We start from the raw sequence: 17,701 nt of genomic DNA, 5'->3' as shown, positions 1-17,701 counted from the left end.
GGACGACCAGGGTGAGGACACTTTCTTGGGATCCTTCAATGCTAAGCAATTCGCCGAACAGCAGCGAGCCAACCCGGAACTAAGGAGCCTTGTATACTAGCTGGAAGGCAAGACCGTCATTGTGCCGAAGGTGTTCAGGCAAGGATTGGCGTCGTTTTTCTTGCAAAACAACATTCTCATAAAGAATAACTTCTCGCCTCTCCGAGCCAACTACCTCCTTGTGGTACCCTTAGCATTACGTCCAGAGGTTGTGCAAGCTCTACATGACGACCCAACGGCTAGACACCTCGGTTTTTCCCGCACGCTCACGAGGATACAAGAAAAATACTACTGGCCTCGCCTCTCTGTCGATGTCGCCCATTACGTAAGGACATGGCGACACTGTCAGCGACGCAAAACACCGCCGACAAGGCCAGCAGGACTTCTACAGCCGATCGAGCCGCCTCGCCGACCGTTCCAGCAGATCGGGATGGACATAATGGGGCCTTTTCCGACGTCGACGACCGGGAATAAATGGATCGTCGTAGCTACGGACTACCTCACCCGCTACGCCGAAACAAAAGCCTTGCCAAAAGGCAGTGCCGCCGAGGTAGCCCGATGCTTCGTTGAGAACATCCTCCTGCGTCATGGTGCCCCATAAGTGCTCATCAACGACAGAGGTACGGCCTTCACGGCTGAACTAACTCAAGCCATCCTGCGATACAGCCAGACAAGCCATCGCCGGACCACCGCCTACTACCCGCAGACGAATGGCCTCACCGAGCGCCTAAATAAGACCATCGCCGACATGCTAGCAATGTACGTCGACGTCCAACACAAGACGTGGGATGCCATCCTTGAGTACGCGACCTTCACCTACAACACGGCCGTGCAAGAAACGGTGCACATGGCGCCATTGAACCTGGTCTACGGAAGGAACCCGGCAACGACGCTTGACGCCAAGCTACCGGACGTCACCGACGAAGAAAATCTCGACGTTGCCACCTATTTGCAGCGTCTCGAAGAAGGTCGACAGCTCGCCCGCTTGCGCACCAAGAACCAGCGCAGGACCGACAGCCGACACTACAATCTTCGACGACACTACGTCGTGTACCACCCCGGCGACCGTTTTGGGTCTGGACTCCGATACGCCGACGAGGACTTAGCGAGCAACTGTTACATCGCTATTTCGGACCCTATAAGACATCCGACGTATTGGCGCACTGGACTATGAGGTCGTTCCAGACGGCATTTCGCAATCACAGCGACGCCGCGCACGACCTGAAGTCATCCACGTGGTGCGTCTTAAGGCTTTCTACGCCCGCTGACGAGCTTAGGTACTGTGTTATTTCATTTTTTTTTCTTTATAACGCGTCGTTTTGTTTTCGCTTTCGCGTTTGTTTGTAGCCTCGGGACGATGTTTTTTAGGGGGAGGGTTTGACACGTATACATGTTTATCTTTCACCGGTGGCCGCTTTCCACCGGCTAACATATGGTAAACGTTATCGCTCTGCACAGGACGCGCCCGCATTCGAAGCCTGTCAAGTTATCGATGCCTCTATCCGTCGTCTGTGGTCACCGACGCTCATATAATCTGATTGTATGACCGACGCAAATTGTCTAGAGCTTTCTGGAAGATACGCCGGCACCAGGGATTAATCTGGAACCTTCGATGACTCACGTATAAAAGCCGACGCATTTCGCCGCTGATCAGACTTCGACGATCGCCGACTGTGTTCGCAGCTATCGTTGTACTTTGAGTGTAGCTCTTTTGTGGGCACAGGTTCGCCCAATAAAGAGTCAGCTTCGTCATACACAGTTTTACGACTACCTGCGATACAGTAGTGGTGCAGGTCGAGGCATCTCTCCTTTATGCCTCTCTCACTTTCTGTTCTCTTCCTTGTCACTACTACGTGACAACATGCGCGAAAGTTTTGAAGTGCCCATACGATGGCGAGGCACTCTTTTTCGGTTACTCAGTAATTTACGTCAGGTTTTGTAAGGCACGACTGGCATAAGCGACCATTCGGCATTAGTGTTCTTACGTTGTGCGAGCACGGCACCAAGACCTACACCACTGGCGTCAGTTCTGCAGGTGCGCTTGGATCAAAATGGCGCAACATTGGCGGAGACGTAAGTACGCGGCGAAGAGTCGTAAATGCATCCTGAGAAGCTTCCGGCCAAGCAGAATTTTATTGTTGCCTTGGAAAAGTTGGTTTAGGTGTGCGATCACATTAGCGAAATTGCGAACGAATTGTCAAAAAGAGGAGCATAGTCCAATGAAGCTGCGCAGTGCTTTTAAGTTAGTAGGCTTCAGAAATTCGGATACGGCGCGCAGTTTAGCAGGACCAGCAACAATGTCTTCTTTTGAGACAACGTGGTCTAGTATAGTGAGTTTGCGAGCTGCAAGGAGGCACTTTTTTATTTAAAGCTGGAGACCAGCATTCGGGAGATAGGTCGAAACTTAATGCAAACGGCGAAGACGGGTCGTAAAATGTTGGGGAAAGCCGAGAACGTTATCGAGGTAGCAGAGACAAGTATGCAACTACAGGCCGCGCAGGATGCCGTCCATCATGCGTCAAAGGTGACTGGCGTGTTGCAGAGACCGAACGGCATTATGGCACGTACAGCATAGAGAAAGGAATTCAACAAGAGGGGACACTCCCATAGGGTCCAGCGGCCGAATTGACTGCAGTGTGCCAAGCGGTCGGTGTCGATCACTTACATCACTTCCGGTTTCGGTTTTGGGCGCGCGTATTTTGAACGTAAGCTAGCACGCCGGCTGCGCCCCCCCCTCCTCTTTTTTTTGCTCTTCGTGCAGAATCGGTTTATTATTTAGTAAAAATGATTGCGAACGATCTCGTAAAGTCCCATGGAATCTGTGCCACGTGCAATTTCACAAAGTAGACGCAAGACCTTTTGTGCAATGAGGAAATATTTATGTTGCTCTATATAAAAGCTCGTTCCGCGCTTTTTGTGCGTTCATCCAACGTTGTTACACCAGCAGGTAAGGCAGTAGTTCCTGTATGAAGCTCCACCGGACGGCACCAGCTGAAAAAAAAGTAAATTACAAGCATGTTACATTTTCAAGCACGTAACAGCATGTTACAAGCATGAGTCATTTTGGTATTTAGACATAGGAATACTGCGTGTAGAGGCGAAACGTGCGAAAGCGGTGAATGGGCGGCATTACAAACAAAAGCAATTCGCTTTTACATACATGGCGTAGAAAATACCTGACTCATCCCAAAGATATATGAAAACATCTGATTTCCAAGCGTTCCCCCATTTCTGGGCATTATTTCCTGCTCTTTGGCAGCACAAATACACGAGCGACTTCGCGTTTCCAAAACTTGGCCTCGGGCGACGTGACGGTACGCTACATACATAGAGACGGACGCAACAGGCACTCAAGACAAATGCCTGGGTGCAATGCATTTTTTCAGTCCTTTAGAAGACGTAATTTTCGAATTACAAGTTTGTGATATGTTCGTCGTTCGCGCGTTCTGCCGGCGCCAGCAGCACACCCCATGTTATCACTCTCGGCAATCGCCCATCGCGTTTTCAACAGGCGTGAGTACCGAAAGAAGGTATATGTTGTTGCGGAGCCACAAAAAACGTCACAGACTTGTCCCTCTAAGATTCATTACACGCCAAACTAACTTTATCACCACGGCCGAGCTGCTTATCGCTAACTGCTTCACAGCGCGCTGTGCGGCCAGCGTGCCTCAAAAATACCCCAGAAAGTAACGAAATTACTTTTTCAGTAATGTCTGGCGTCAGAGAAAGCGGCACAAACTTCTCCTAGCAAGATGCACTAGACTACACATGCACCACGGCTGAGTTCTCGCTAACTGCGACACGGCGCCCTGTGCGGCCAGTGTGGCTCAAAAACCGAAATAAGTTACAATAGTCCCATAGGAAGCGTCGGAAACATGTCTCAGCACGATTCATTAACTCAAATTAACTGCGCCAGGATGGCCGAGCTGTTTTTCTCTAACTGCGTCTTAAGTCTCGGTCCCGTGCCGTAAGCCTAATTGCGTCGTAGACTGTGAAACAAGATTTCTCACCTTGCCGTATTCGAATAGTGCAGTGGTGTCTTGTCCCAGTGCAGAAGGAACGCAAGAATACGCCGAGAGCCCAATAAACCAGGTTACAGTTAAAAAAGAAAAAAAAATGAAGGAGACAGACGGGTCGCCGCGCGCGAGCGCTCAAACGCGCGCGCAGCCATCCTCGCTGGCTTCGGGGGAGTGTCTGGCGGATGACGCACGTATCTGGCGCGTCATTGACCTGTGGCTAGGTAAGGCAAGGAAAATAAGTCTCAAAGCTTAAGTTCATTTATACGCAAAACGTTTTAGTTTTCGCGGCAAGTAATTAAAAAAATAAATCAATGCCTGTTAACTTAAGTTCACTTTCTTTGTTTTCGATGCTCGCGGCAGCTAACGTTCGGTGTAAAAAGTATAGCGTGACGTATGGTGCCGTGTTTCCTGTTGCCAGTTTTTGCCGAGTGTCCCCTCTTGTTGAATTTCTTTCTCTATGCGTACACACTAGCGGCAAAACGCGCGCGGCGCGCCGCCGGCGGCAAAATGCAACAGCGGCAGGGCGGCCACACCAACCGGCGGCGCGCCGCTGCGGCAATCACGTGACAGACTAGACTCCTCTCCCCTTCTCGAACTATCCAGGAGCTCACGCGTGCAGATGATAGTGCGAAACGAGAAACAAGCGGTCGGGCGGGTCCGCATGGCACCAGTTTCCCGCGCGCACGTCACGGAAGCGGGCCGCTCTCATTGGTCTCCTTCATCCGCGGCACGCGGCAAACCGCAAAAAAATCGGTCAAGGAGCGATCCCTGCCGCGGCAACAAAAACCCGTTTCGCGGCTGCTTTCGCGGCGCGCTTCTTGCCGCCGGCGGCGCGCCGCGCGCGTTTTTCCGCTAGTGTGTACGTGGCATTACAGTAAATTCGTAGAAGCTTTCAGGGGTTACAAATGCCCTTTTTGATCCGTGAGCGTCTGCCATGGACATCTGCCAGTAGCCAGAGCCGGGAATTAATCAGGAAAAAAAAAAGTCCGCTCCTTGCAAACCGTCAAGGGCATCGTCTATACGTGGTAACGGGTATACATCCTTTCAAGTAATCTAGTGAAGCCTTCGATAATCAACGCTAAAGCGTATGTTGCCGTATTTTTTAAAACTAGTACGACTGGTGATGCCCAGGGACTACTAGAAGGCTGGATGATACCGCGTTTGAGCATATCGTTCACCTGGTCATCGATAACGCGTCTTTCGCTCGTCGATACTCTGCAGGGACGCTGCGGAATGGGTGCATGGCTCCCAGTGTCCATAGTGCGGGAAACGGTCGTTTTACGGCCGAGTGACGTTGCTTTGCAGTCAAAAGAAGAAGAGAAGCTTTGGATCAAGTGAAGAAGTTCGTCTCGCTGCGTCGTCGTAAGGTCACTGGCAATAGATGGCGTAAAAGAAGGCAGCAGTGACTGAGCAGGCGATGCCTCGAGAGCGGCCAGATAAGCGGAGTCGTCCACATTGTCAAAGAATGAAGGTGAAACCAGTTGCTGCGCTCTCCCAAGGCTTTCACGGCGCATAACTTAATTGGTTCGGCCGATGGGTTGGACACGCACATTAGCGAGACAACAGTTTTGAACTCGAGGATGGCGAACGGCAATGGAAGTGATCGGCGGTGAACTAAGAGTTCAGACGGTGCGAAGAGTACTCTACCGTCATCTACAGAGTCACAAGAGATGCTGACAAGAGCAGAAGACCAGGCAGGTATAACGGTGTCCTCTGAAACGGTGATTTTGCTACAAGAGTCCTTGTTGTCATTGATCATCTGTGATGAAAACGGAAACAGCTCGATTTCGGCGCGGGCGCAGTCGATGATCCCATGATGTGGGGAGAGAAAGTCCCAACCTAATATCACGTAGTGAGAACTTGATGCAAACACGATGAATTCGATGACATAGAGAACCTTCTGAATGACGACACGAGCGGTGCAGGCGCCGGACTGCTCGACGTGCTGCGCGTTAGCAGTCCGAAGGGATAACCCGGAAAGCGGTGTCGTCCCTTTCCCAATCTTGCGGCAAATACGGGCATCTATCGCTGAAAGTGCAGTGCCGTTGTCGACCAGTGCTACCGTCAATATTCATTCTATTGCGACTTCAATAACGTTTTTTTTTTGAGAAACTGTGAGGCGTTATACATTACGCTGAAGCCGCAGTTCTTGCCTCCTGAACAGCGATCTTTAGTTTTCCTGGCGCAGAGGGCTCCGCCGTCGGAGCATGGGCGAAATGGAGCGACGGCGAAGAGAAGGTGAACGGCGAACGGAGAATGTGGTCTCCGCGGCAGGAGGATATTCAAAGCTGTCCGAATAAATGCGGCGTTTTTGGAAACGTGGCGCATATGGACGCGCATTGTTGGAGACGTTCGGTGGAAGTAGATGACAGTGACGTGCCACGTCTCCAGCACGGCCACAATAAACAAATCGGACGGTTGTCATCCGTGCGCCATTGGTCTTGAGGTTGTGGATACTGTACCACTGGCCGGACGAGAGGGGAAACTGGCGGGCGCAAAGCTGCGAGTTGGACCGTAGGTATGCAATACAGATCTCGTAGCAACTTCGGCGTACGTCAGGAGAGTGGCAGACGGAGCTTGATGGAAAGAAGGCGGAACGTGGTCGGCTACCTGTTCCTTGATGACATATTTGAGAGCGCATGCCAATGGAGAACTCGATTGGCTGTGTGTAAGCAGCATCAGGGAAAGTTGGCGAGCAACTTCATCACTGACGCACTCCTTGATCTGTAGCAGCAGCGAAATGTTATCCGGGGCAACAGCGAAGCTGGACATTCAAATGGTCTGTGGAAGAGATTGGCGGCTGGCTACGCGTTGTGTGCATAGTTCGTCAAATCTTTGACAGAGACTGACGAGTTCACACACTGTTGACGGATGTTTCTTCTGCAGCATCTGGAAGGCGTCGTCTTCAATGACATTTAAGATATACCAGATCTTCACGGCATCACCCAATGTGACGTCGACGTAGTTGCATAGGCCCACAACATTTTATATGTAACTGGTGAATGTCTTCTGCTCTGTTCCGCACGACCATACAAACGTCGCTCGGCACGAAGCTTGCGAACGGCAGGGCGCCCGAATACCTCCGTTACGCTAGCTTTGAAGGCCGCCCACGTCGCGAAATCACTCTCGTGGTTTTGGTGCCACACGCTGGCGGCACCGCTCAAGTAATACGACACGTAATTCACTTCTTGGGTGTCGTCCCAGTGGTTGTGGATGCTCACCGGGTCGTAGTGAGCGAGCCTGTCTTTCTCACCATGATCTTCTGTGCCACTGAAGATGGGTGTCGCGTTCACGTAACGGGCCAGGGAAAACCACGGTAGTCACCGGAGAAACGGGTTGTAATTGTGGTAGTCCTTCTTCCGGCACAATGAAGATGGGCTGTAGTGTCTTGTTGCAAAGTTTCAGAATTTCTGTTGTACCCAGCACCTCCAAAGCGGGTTTATTCGGGTCGTATAGCAGCAGCGACAAGCGAAGCACCAGCAGGTAACTCGTAGCCCGAGAGCGAACTGGGTACGAGCCCCACGATGGCGACGGGGCTTTTCGGCATGATGATCCTCCTCCTAACAGACGGGTTAAAATTCGTCGGCTCTTCCACTCCCTAAAGATGGTTAACCAGCGAAACTGAAACATGCGCCCCGGTGTTTATCACTGGGTTAATCCCAAGGGTTCATTAAGGTACTTCTCAATTATGAAGTTACACACACGTTCGGCTGCGATGGAGAGAACGGTGTCACTCATGGTATGCCTGCATTCCGCCGTTGTTGCTTGCGTTCGATATCGCGAGCTTGCTCGGCGGCGTGGTTAGCAGCATTCGCCCGCCATTGCAGCTTGCGATTCTTCGAAATTAGGTTGCTTCAAAATTACATCTCTTCGTTACGTACGATAGTCTTTTCTTCTTTCTAGGGTTTTACGTGCCAAAACCAGTTCTGATTATGAGGCACGCCGTAGTGGAGGGCTCCGGATTAATTTTGACCACCTGGGGTTCTTTAACGTGCACTACAACGCAAGCACACGGGCGTTTTTGCATTTCGCCTCCATCGAAATGCGGCCGCCGCGGCCGGGATTCGATCCCGCGATCTCGAGCTCAGCAGCGCAACGCCTTAGCTGACTGAGCTACCGCGGCGGGTATGTACGACAGTCAATGGATCATACCCCCTTGAAAGGATACGGATACAAAATCTGAAAATTTTACGAAAATGCTGAAAATGAATCCTTAGTGTGCGATTACACCGAAAAGAAGTAGTCACTTAGCTCTGTTTTCAGCCGATGGCTTTATTTTCAGCGTTTTCGTGAGCGTGCGCCATGCCGCACGACCCGCGCAAGTTGGAAGGCGTGACGTCACGACACCCTGGTCGGATAGCCAGGCGGCCGGCTGCGGTAATTTGATGTGCGCCGACGCCGCCATCGAGAGCATGGATTCGAGTTCTGGTGCCTCTACCAGCGATGTGTACACGTCTGAAGACAAGGACCATTGCAACTTGGCAAGAAATATAACGGCATACGGTTACGAGCCTTCCGCTTCAAGCGATAAAGAAGAGCAGGCGGCCGTGGACGTGCTGGTCAGGTTTTCGCAAACCGTAGCGCGAAAATTTCGCTCTGCACCAAGCACTTGTACAATAATTATTTGTCATTTCCACTCTACACTTGTTTTTTAAGAGCTCACGCAGGCGAGGCACCTGCGGGGTACTTCAACGCTGCGTGGATAACTGAATAGTAGTTTATGCCGTCGGCATGAGCAACTGCATAAGAAGGCTGTAAGTGGGCGAAAGCAGTACCGACCTCTTTTCGCCTCCGCTTTTCAAACGCGCCGCTGATCCTTTCTGCCTTGCGTTTCGTGAACAGACCGGGGGCACAGCATCACGCTTTAGCCAACGAATTTCAGCTTCTGCATGCGGCCGCTTGGTGGCAAGATGCAACAGGAAATCGCAAAAAAAAGATGTTTCGCGTTCGTTTTTTCAAAGCAGCTTGTTGTATTCGTAATTTTCGACAGTTCAACTTTTGTTCCGACGCGAAAAACCACCCGCCAGCTTTTGTGTCCGTATCCCTTTAAGCAATGGCTCATACCCCCGTAAAAGCGGCCTCCCCATTACGACGACAGAAGAGAAGTGAAATTATACGCTGATGAGTGCAACGCAGCCAGCTGTGGAATAATACGACGTCGATGAACGCGGGACCTGTAGCTCGAGTGCGTACCGAACACGAGCACGCGCGCAACCCGAGGGGCGCCAACGAGCCAGTTGCGGAAGCAGACGACGACGCTCGAGCGAATGCTGATGATAGTTTTCTGTATACAGGTGATTTTGCCTATCCATATACGCTTTAGCCTATGCATATGAAGCCTTGCTTTAAAACACGCTGCTCAATATATCGTTGTTCTTGATCTGGCTTCCTTCTAGTATCACTGACCGCGACATAACAGTGGCGACGATGCTGCGCACTAATGGGTTAGGCGAACGAGCGGTGCGCACACTCAAGGAAGGGCTAAAGAAAAAAATTACACCATCTCACCGTAGGGGAACCCTGAGTAGTATGCGAAGCAGCCATGGGGTCGCCTGAAGTTCCCATTAGTTTTCAAGTCGGCCTGTCGCCGCTGCCGTTTCGTGGCAGCGGCTCGAGGCCTCTCCTCCGCAGCGCGGTCCACGGCGCTGACACTGGCGTTGACGCTGGCGCTGTCCGTGGCACTCATCGCGGCGTTGCGGGAGGAGAATGAGAGGACGAAGTGAATGATGATGAGTGGGTGAAGTACCTGGGGATCATTCAGGCAAAACGCCGGAAGCGTTCTCCGGAAGCCGGAAGCTGGCTTCCGCAACTGGAAGCGGAGCCGGAAGTGGAACCGGAAGCGGAACCGGAAGTGGACGCCGCACGGCGGAGGGAGGGACGGAGTGACATAGCCCCGAGCATAAGATTATTCGCTTCTAAAATGCAGAGCCCTTTACCTGTGGAGAAAATGGCGGTGAGCGAAGGTTGTGGCAAGACGACGCTGTCACAGGCGTTCGGCTTCGTTTGCCCTAAACTCAGGGTCTGCGGCTCGTCGCTGACGTTTGGCCTTAACATCGCCCTCCCGCAGGTCGGGGTCTAAGGCCCTTCGCTGACGTTTCGCCTGGGCTTCGGAAGCCCTCATGCTAGAATCGGATGACAAGCTTCGCTTACCCCCATTTTATCGACAGGGCAAGGGCTGGGGATTTTATCTCCTTGTGTCCAGGCCGCGTTTGACAAAGGTAGTTCAAGGGGCCGTTACAGGTCGTCGAGTCCTCAGGTTTAAGTGCCATTGAGCGTGGACCGTTTTTTGCACTATTACCAGGGTCGGCCCACATAACAGTGGTGTGTGCCATTGAGCTTGGAACCTTTCTGCACTTTGACCAAGATCGACCCACTTTTCAGCGTGACATCGCCACCGCCGGCACTTGTGAGCCTATAAAGCTTTGCTTAAAATCCGAGAAAGAATTTCAAAACGCGGTTGGATCGATTTTATTCAGAGGATGGCAAGTCACCGGCAGAACGCTTGCTGGGTTACCAGATTAGGACGAAGATAGACTGCATCACGCCCCCCAAAAACGAACAGATGGCTCGCCGACAGCAGTTACGAGAAAATTAATACAGATGAACCGGTCTAGAGGTGCAGTTTTGGAACAAGTCGAAGGTGGATTCCTGAGGTAGTGCACGACCAGCAAGGTTCCAAGATGATCACCGTGGATTGTGCGCAAGGCCTCGAGCGGTGACGTCTAGACAAGCTGAGACGTCGTGCTGAATCAGAGTACTGCTCCTCTGGCGATAAAAACAAGCAAAAACCAGCAGAAGGTACTGGAAAAAGGGCGCAAACTAGCCGGGAAGAACACGTACTACTGGAAGCGGCGCCACCACCCTTGCGATGATCAACACGACCAAGGTAAGAACCTGAACGTTCAGGCTTTTAAAAGGGGAACGGTGATGCGTCATCGCTAGGCAGCCAATTTAACGCACGTCACTGCAACGTGACAGGCTTGCAGTATAAGAATGCGCTGCTCAATATATCGTTGTATTGTTGATGTATTTGGCTTCCTTGTGTATCACTGACAGCGACATAACAATTGGTATGGACATGGTATTTGCAACTCCGCTAAACTGCAAACTATAACATCTGCAAACCTGTAAAAACGATAGGTCAGTGGTGCCGCAGTTGTCACGCCATCGTTGTCATACTACATCTCTTCGTCATCATGTGGTTGTCGTTCAATCATCAGCATTTAGCAGTGCCGCACACATCCCTCTAAAATAGGAACGATAGCTCGTGCCTCGTTCCTTCCCAATGTTGACACGAGTTCCCGTTAGAAGTTCGTTTAATGTGCCTCATAATCAGAAGTGACATGTGGTACGTAAAACCACAGAAAGAAGTTCGTTTAATGCGAAAGGAACACGCTCCAGTTACACTTCGAACATTCGAACGTGTCATTATATTAACGTTGCATCTGATTATTTTAAAATTAAAAGACGATTAGTGTCGGACAATCCTAAAGCGAAATAAAGCAAGCAAGTTAAAACGCACATCGCACTACGTATATTATACTTATTTGAAAATCGCTGGCAGCAGATTATCTGGAGATAAAAAGATTCCAAAGTAGAGCGCACATGCACCCATATAATAAATTTCTTGCACAAGAAACTGCATAGAAAGGAGCAATACATAGGAGTCTACTGAATGCTAATTCAATATTGCAGTACGAGTGGGAAAAAATATGTCCAGAATAGATTTTCGCAACTTAGTAAAGTTGCTTGTTGGAACTCAGGAAGAGTTTGCATCTCGTTATGGGTGTCCGATAGACGACGAAACAGTTTTTTCGTCAGCACTTCGTTGGCAGTGTTGAAAAGCCATTGAAGGGAAGCGGAAGAGCTTTTAGAATTGGAAGATTTACGGGCGTTTGGAAGTCTGACACAGTATAAATTAACTCCTGCAGTTATTTTCTCGATTATGCACGTAACAGCGCCGCAATCGTGTTTAAATTTTCGTTGAAGCTCCGCCCCCTTCGCGCGCCGAACGTAGCGGCTAAACACCGGGCGCGAAGATGACGTCAATACAGCGTTCACATGAGCGCTCTCTACGAATCACGCTCCTCGTCGATATTTAAGATGACGTCACGATCGTCATCGCCGGCAAAGCCCGTTAAACAACCTGCTGCGTCTCCCGCAGACGCTGCGGCCTGTTGCTAAATTACAGCAACTCTCCCGCAGACGCTGCGGCCTGTTGCTAAATTAAAGCAACTAGTGGTGACTTCTGGCCTGTTAAACTATGCTTTGCGTATTCAGTGGGTGAAAAACTATACTAATTTGTTGAAATCTCAATTTTCTTGAAAATTGATTCAGCTGCCCTTTAAGGCAAAGTTGCTTCCGTCCCTCGAAGTTCTCCATCTGTGACAGCGGGTAGTCAACCGGTACCAGCAGGTACCGCGACCGCTGATCCTGTTCCTCGGCTGGAAGGGTTTGGTGCCCGAGCGTGAAGAAACCTTCGGGCGCGGATGCCGTTGACACATCTGCGCTGGCCCGTTTGGCCACCGCAGAAGGAACGCCGTTCCCTCTGCAGTTCCTTCGTAAACCTAACGAGTTACCGTTACAGTTCCACCGACCCTTAACAGAATGGGGGCGTTCCTGCGTTCGTCCATAAAAGAACTAGTTCCAGGAACGCCGTTCTGTATAACACTGGCATTTAGCAATATCATCCACTCTCTCCATGTCGTCGTTTTCATAGCACTTTAGTCATTCAAACCAAGTCATTCATTCTTGGTCGTAGCGTTGTATTTATTGTCATCATCTTCATCATCCTCGCCATCAGCTATATATTTATCTCCACTGCAGGACGAAGGCCTCTCCCTGCGATGTCCAATTACCCCTGTCTGGCGCTAGCTGATTACAACTTGTGCCTGCAAATCCTACGCATTACGTAGCCTGCCCAGCTCCACTTCTTCCGCTTAATGTCAATAATAATATCGGCTATGCCCGTTTGTTCTCTGATCCACACCGCTCTCTTCCTGTCTATTAACGTTAAGCCTAACATTTTCGTTCCATCGCTCTTTGTGCGGTCCTTAACTTGATCTCGAGCTTCTTTGTTCACCTCCAAGTTTCTGCCCCATATGTTAGCACCGGTAGCATGTAATTATTGTACACTTTTCTCCCAGTCAGGATCCCAGTCAGGATCCCAGTCAGGATCCCAGTCAGGATTTGGCATCAAGTAATAGACAGCACCAGAATATACACAGGACCAAAGGACGGGTAACGAGACAGACACAGGGCGCACTAACAACTGAAGGTTTATTCACAAAAAGCGCAGAATATGTATACTGGCTGAACATGAATAAACACAAAAAGGGGACTGTCACTTGCATCACATGGCCAAGCCTACTGCGCACGAAATGGGGATCTAGTAAGGAATCAGATATCCTTATCCGAGAGTATGACGGAGGGCATGCTAACACAGGACTCATCCAGCTTTTTTATTTCCAGGGCTTCAACAATCTCCCTTGTTAGTCTGTCTGCTGATTTGAACATGATGCTGGTATTTTCCATTAAAGCAGCGCAGCCGCAGTCCCTACAATGAATACCTAGATGTCCTGATATTGTCTTTGTTGTGTTGTACTTATGTTCTTTCAATCTCTCATTTAGGCACCTTCCCGTTTGGCCTATGTAAGACGCACCGCAGTTCAAAGGAATTGAATAGAGCACGTTTTTCGCGCAGTGCACAGGCTTATCTCGATGATTCGTGGCACATACAGATGCCTTGCTTCCTTCGTTGACTGCTCTGCACATTTTTGCGAGCTTTTCCGGTGCGGTGAAAACAACTTTTACTCCCGCCCTTTCCGCTACTTTCTTCAGGTTATGCGAGATAGAATGTATGTAGGGAATGGCGGACAGATTCTTCGTGCCTTGTTGTGCTCCCGCGTGGTTGGCGTTATTGCCTTGCTTCTTGAGTCTGAGCATCTTTTCTGCAACTGCAGAGAGCAATGTTCGCGGATACCCCGCTTCAGTTAGGCGACGTACTTGCTCGTCGAAACTTCTTCTCATGCGATAAACGCATGATTTCTTTAAGGCATTGTCAAAGGATGAGTGAACTATACCGTGCTTTACGAGCTTTGAATGAGAAGAATGAAACATCAAACTTGGTTTCTTTGCTCTAGGCTGGAACTCTCAGCCAACATGTTTGGATGAGAAATGCAGCCCTAAATCAAGAAAACGTAAATGACAGTCAACTGGAAGCTCGTAAGTTACTACTAAAGGTGCTAGGCACTCACTAAAGACTGAAATTATCTAGGAAGACTGCTTTTGCAGGTCTTCTTCGTCACACTCTAAGACCACTAAAATATCATCAACAAATCTGAACACACGTAGTACATGCATGGCTGATAGGCGCTGTTGCAACAGCCTGTCTAATTTCGCTAAAAAGATGTCACTCAGAACGGGAGCAATGCAAGATCCAATGCAGATGCCGTCCTTCTGTAAAAAAGTGTCTCCCTTCCATTCAACATAAGTTGAGCCAAGGTAGGTGCTTAGCAGCTCCAAGAATGAGCTTACGGCTATACCTGCAGCATTTTGGAAGGCCACCACCCCGTAGCTGTCTATGCAGTCTATGCACCCCGTAGCTGTCTTGGCAATGCCTGCCGTATGCACTCCAACCAAATTTTATTCTTCTGTAAATTTCTTTCTCATTATCAGGGTCCCCTGTGAGTAATTGACCTAGGTAAACGTACTCTTTTAGACTCTAGAGGATGTCTAGCGATCCTGAATTCGTGATCCCTTGCCAGGCTTTGGAACATTATCTTTGTCTTCTGCACTTTAATCTTCAACCCCACTCTTATACTTTCTCGGCTAAAGTCCTCAATCATATCCTGATATTCGTCCCCATTGTTGTTGAATAGGATAATATCATCTGCAAACCGAAGGTTGCTGAGATATTCGCCGTTGATCCTCACTCCTAAGCCTTCTCAGTGTAAGCGCTTGAATACTTCTTAGCATGCAGTGAATGGCATTGGAGCTATAGTGTCCCCTTGCCTGACCCCTTTCTTGATAGGTAACCTTCTATTTTTCTTGTGGAAAACCAAGGTAGCTGTAGAATCCTTGTAGATATTTGCCAAGATATCCACGTATGCCTCCTGTACTCCTTGATTACGCAATGCCTGTATGACTGTTGGTATCTCCACTGAATCTAATTCCTTTTCATAATCTATGAAAGCGAAGAAAAGCACATTCGAGGACGGCAGAAAACTAGGTGGGGTGATGAAGTTAGGAAATTTGCAGGCGCAAGTTGGAATCAGCTATCGCAAGACAGGGTAATTGGACATCACAGGGAGAGGCCTTCGTCCTGCAGTGGACATAAATAGGCTGATGATGGTGGTCATTATGACACTTTGAAGGATTGGGTAGCGTTTAAAGTGCAATGTGTCGCATAGTGTTAACGTTTCCGACTTATTTACAAGCGTTAAGAATAATTATTGAACCCTCATTTTTTTTGCTTTAACTTTTTCAAGCGTGACATATTAGGTTCGCCTGGTGTCCCTGCTGAACTAAGGGAGGCAGCTTCATTATGCTTGGTGACTGTAAGGACAATGTAATGGGTCAGGTTTGGGTAAATTTCAATAGACAGCGTGTTTCAGCGAACACTTTCAAAAATTCTTAAAGGTTGCCTGTGGCAGATAGTACAATTATATTTCATGAGCTTGTCTACTCGAAGAGGAGGACATTACTTGCAGAAGAAATTGAAATGTATAATCAAATAATTAACAAAAATTAACTAATTATGTTTTAAACTAATTACCTGATGGCCCATAGTGCAATTTACAAATTGTAGCCGTGGAGTTCGGAAGGCGGATCGACTTGGTACGAATTCTCGATATGACACCAGTTTCGAGATATTTATTCCCGTAGTTTTCGGAGAAGTGCATTTGCGTTCCAGCTAGTTTCTTAACAAAACGTCGCTTTCTGCATTGATGCACAAAATTAACTGGAACGCCAATGCATTTCTCCGCAATCCGCCTTGCGATCCGCCTTGCGAACTCCGCGGCTACAATTTGTAAATTGCAATATGGCCCATCAGGTAATTAGTTAAAAACTTAATTATTGAATTTTTGTTGATTAGTCGATTATGCATTTCAATTTTTTGCGGAAGTGATGTCCGCCTCTTCGAGTAGACCAGCTAGAATTGGGCCATCTGCCACAGGCAACCTTAAATAAATTTTGAAAGTGTTCGCTGAAACACCCTGTATATGGTTAATTGGGGCTATCACAATAAATAACGTATGCAAGCACTCTAGAGTGTTATGGGCGTGTTGAATGAGCGGGGCAGAATTGATCCCGCTGCACTGGCAGAACTATAAAGCCACCAAGTCCAAATTTAACGACGATTGGTGGTACGCTATGTAAACCCTCTGTGCGAAGTTGATTGCTGTTGGATTAAACACAGCTTTCGTCAAAAAATTCTTATTAAAGTGCTCAAGCATGTGAGATGGCAGCTATCAGCCACGCTTTCCAGTGTCCCGACACAGCTGTGGAGTACAACAGGTTTATATTTTCTGGAAAGGAGGAGGGGGCCATGTTAAGTGCATTCTGCGAAAAAAATTCTACGTTGCCGTTTCAGTTAAAGCATTGAAAATAATTACGGAGCCGTCGTTTTCCCCCGCTATTTTCATGCGTCATAAGATGGTCCTTTTTGGTTTCAGCGATGTCCTCAGTAAACTAAACAAGAGATGTTCTTTTATTGGGGGAAAATAAAGTACTCCTTATCGGCAACGGGTAGGTAAAATAAAAAGACAGGGGAGTGATTATGACGCTTCCAGTAAATTACGCATGCGAGCGGTCTAGAGATTTATGAATGTGTTTTACGAACAAAGTAGAATTAATCCCGCTGTGCTGAGATAACTGTGAACTCAACCAATATTCAGTTGGGGGGTAGAGGGTGAGGGGTTTGAAGCACGGAGGAAACCATGCGAAATGTTATGGCGAAGTAACATGTGTGCTGATGAATTACTGGCTTTTTATAAATTCCCAACAAGTGCTTGAAAGCATTCCATGGGGACAAAGTTTCAAGCGAAACAGTCATATGCGGGGAACGTTTCAAACTATGCGACATAATTCCAGGCTACTGAAAGAGTTATTGCGACTGTTCGAAAGAACAGTTTCGCTGAAAATCGGGGTGTAATTCTTCACGGTAACACAAACCTGCTGTCTTTTTTTCGTGTGAATATTGCAAGCAATTTTATCTATGTTGATTCCACTTCCTTGTGTATAACCTTGACAATACTAATACCTAAAATAGCGATAGATTTATGCTGTAGACTTAAACACCAAGTACATTTCCTTGTTTCATTCTTTAAATTGTATGTAGCAAATGTGCAGTTTGCATGCGCGCTGTACTGCTGCTACTGGGCGGAATCAGGGACCTGTGAGGCTCTCATTGCTTTTTGTCCCAGTATCATGTGTACAATTTATATCGTTCATATGTAATATATATATATATATATTTATTTATTTATACATATTGGAAGTTACTCCTCCAACAAGCGAGCAAGCCGAGAAATGCGTCCGTCAGTTATTTTTATACTTAACCGACATAGTCATATTTTCAATCACACATGGTGAACCATGGGGGCCTGAATTTTTTTTAATGCGCAGTTATGTCTTGCACG

General features: G+C 48.5%; 1 long non-coding RNA gene across 1 annotated transcript; it reads right to left on the bottom strand.

The window, feature by feature from the left end:
- Positions 1-2,896: 2,896 nt before the first annotated feature.
- LOC125940657 (uncharacterized) lies at positions 2,897-4,217 on the bottom strand. The gene is made up of 2 exons (XR_007463856.1): positions 4,050-4,217; positions 2,897-3,030 (listed from the first exon to the last, which is right to left on the bottom strand). It is a non-coding gene; the product is annotated as an uncharacterized LOC125940657 (long non-coding RNA).
- Positions 4,218-17,701: the final 13,484 nt, after the last annotated feature.

This window comes from Dermacentor silvarum, chromosome 10 (assembly GCF_013339745.2).
Source record: "Dermacentor silvarum isolate Dsil-2018 chromosome 10, BIME_Dsil_1.4, whole genome shotgun sequence".
NCBI classification, from domain to species: domain Eukaryota; kingdom Metazoa; phylum Arthropoda; class Arachnida; order Ixodida; family Ixodidae; genus Dermacentor; species Dermacentor silvarum.
This window is presented reverse-complemented; position numbering and strand designations above follow the sequence as displayed.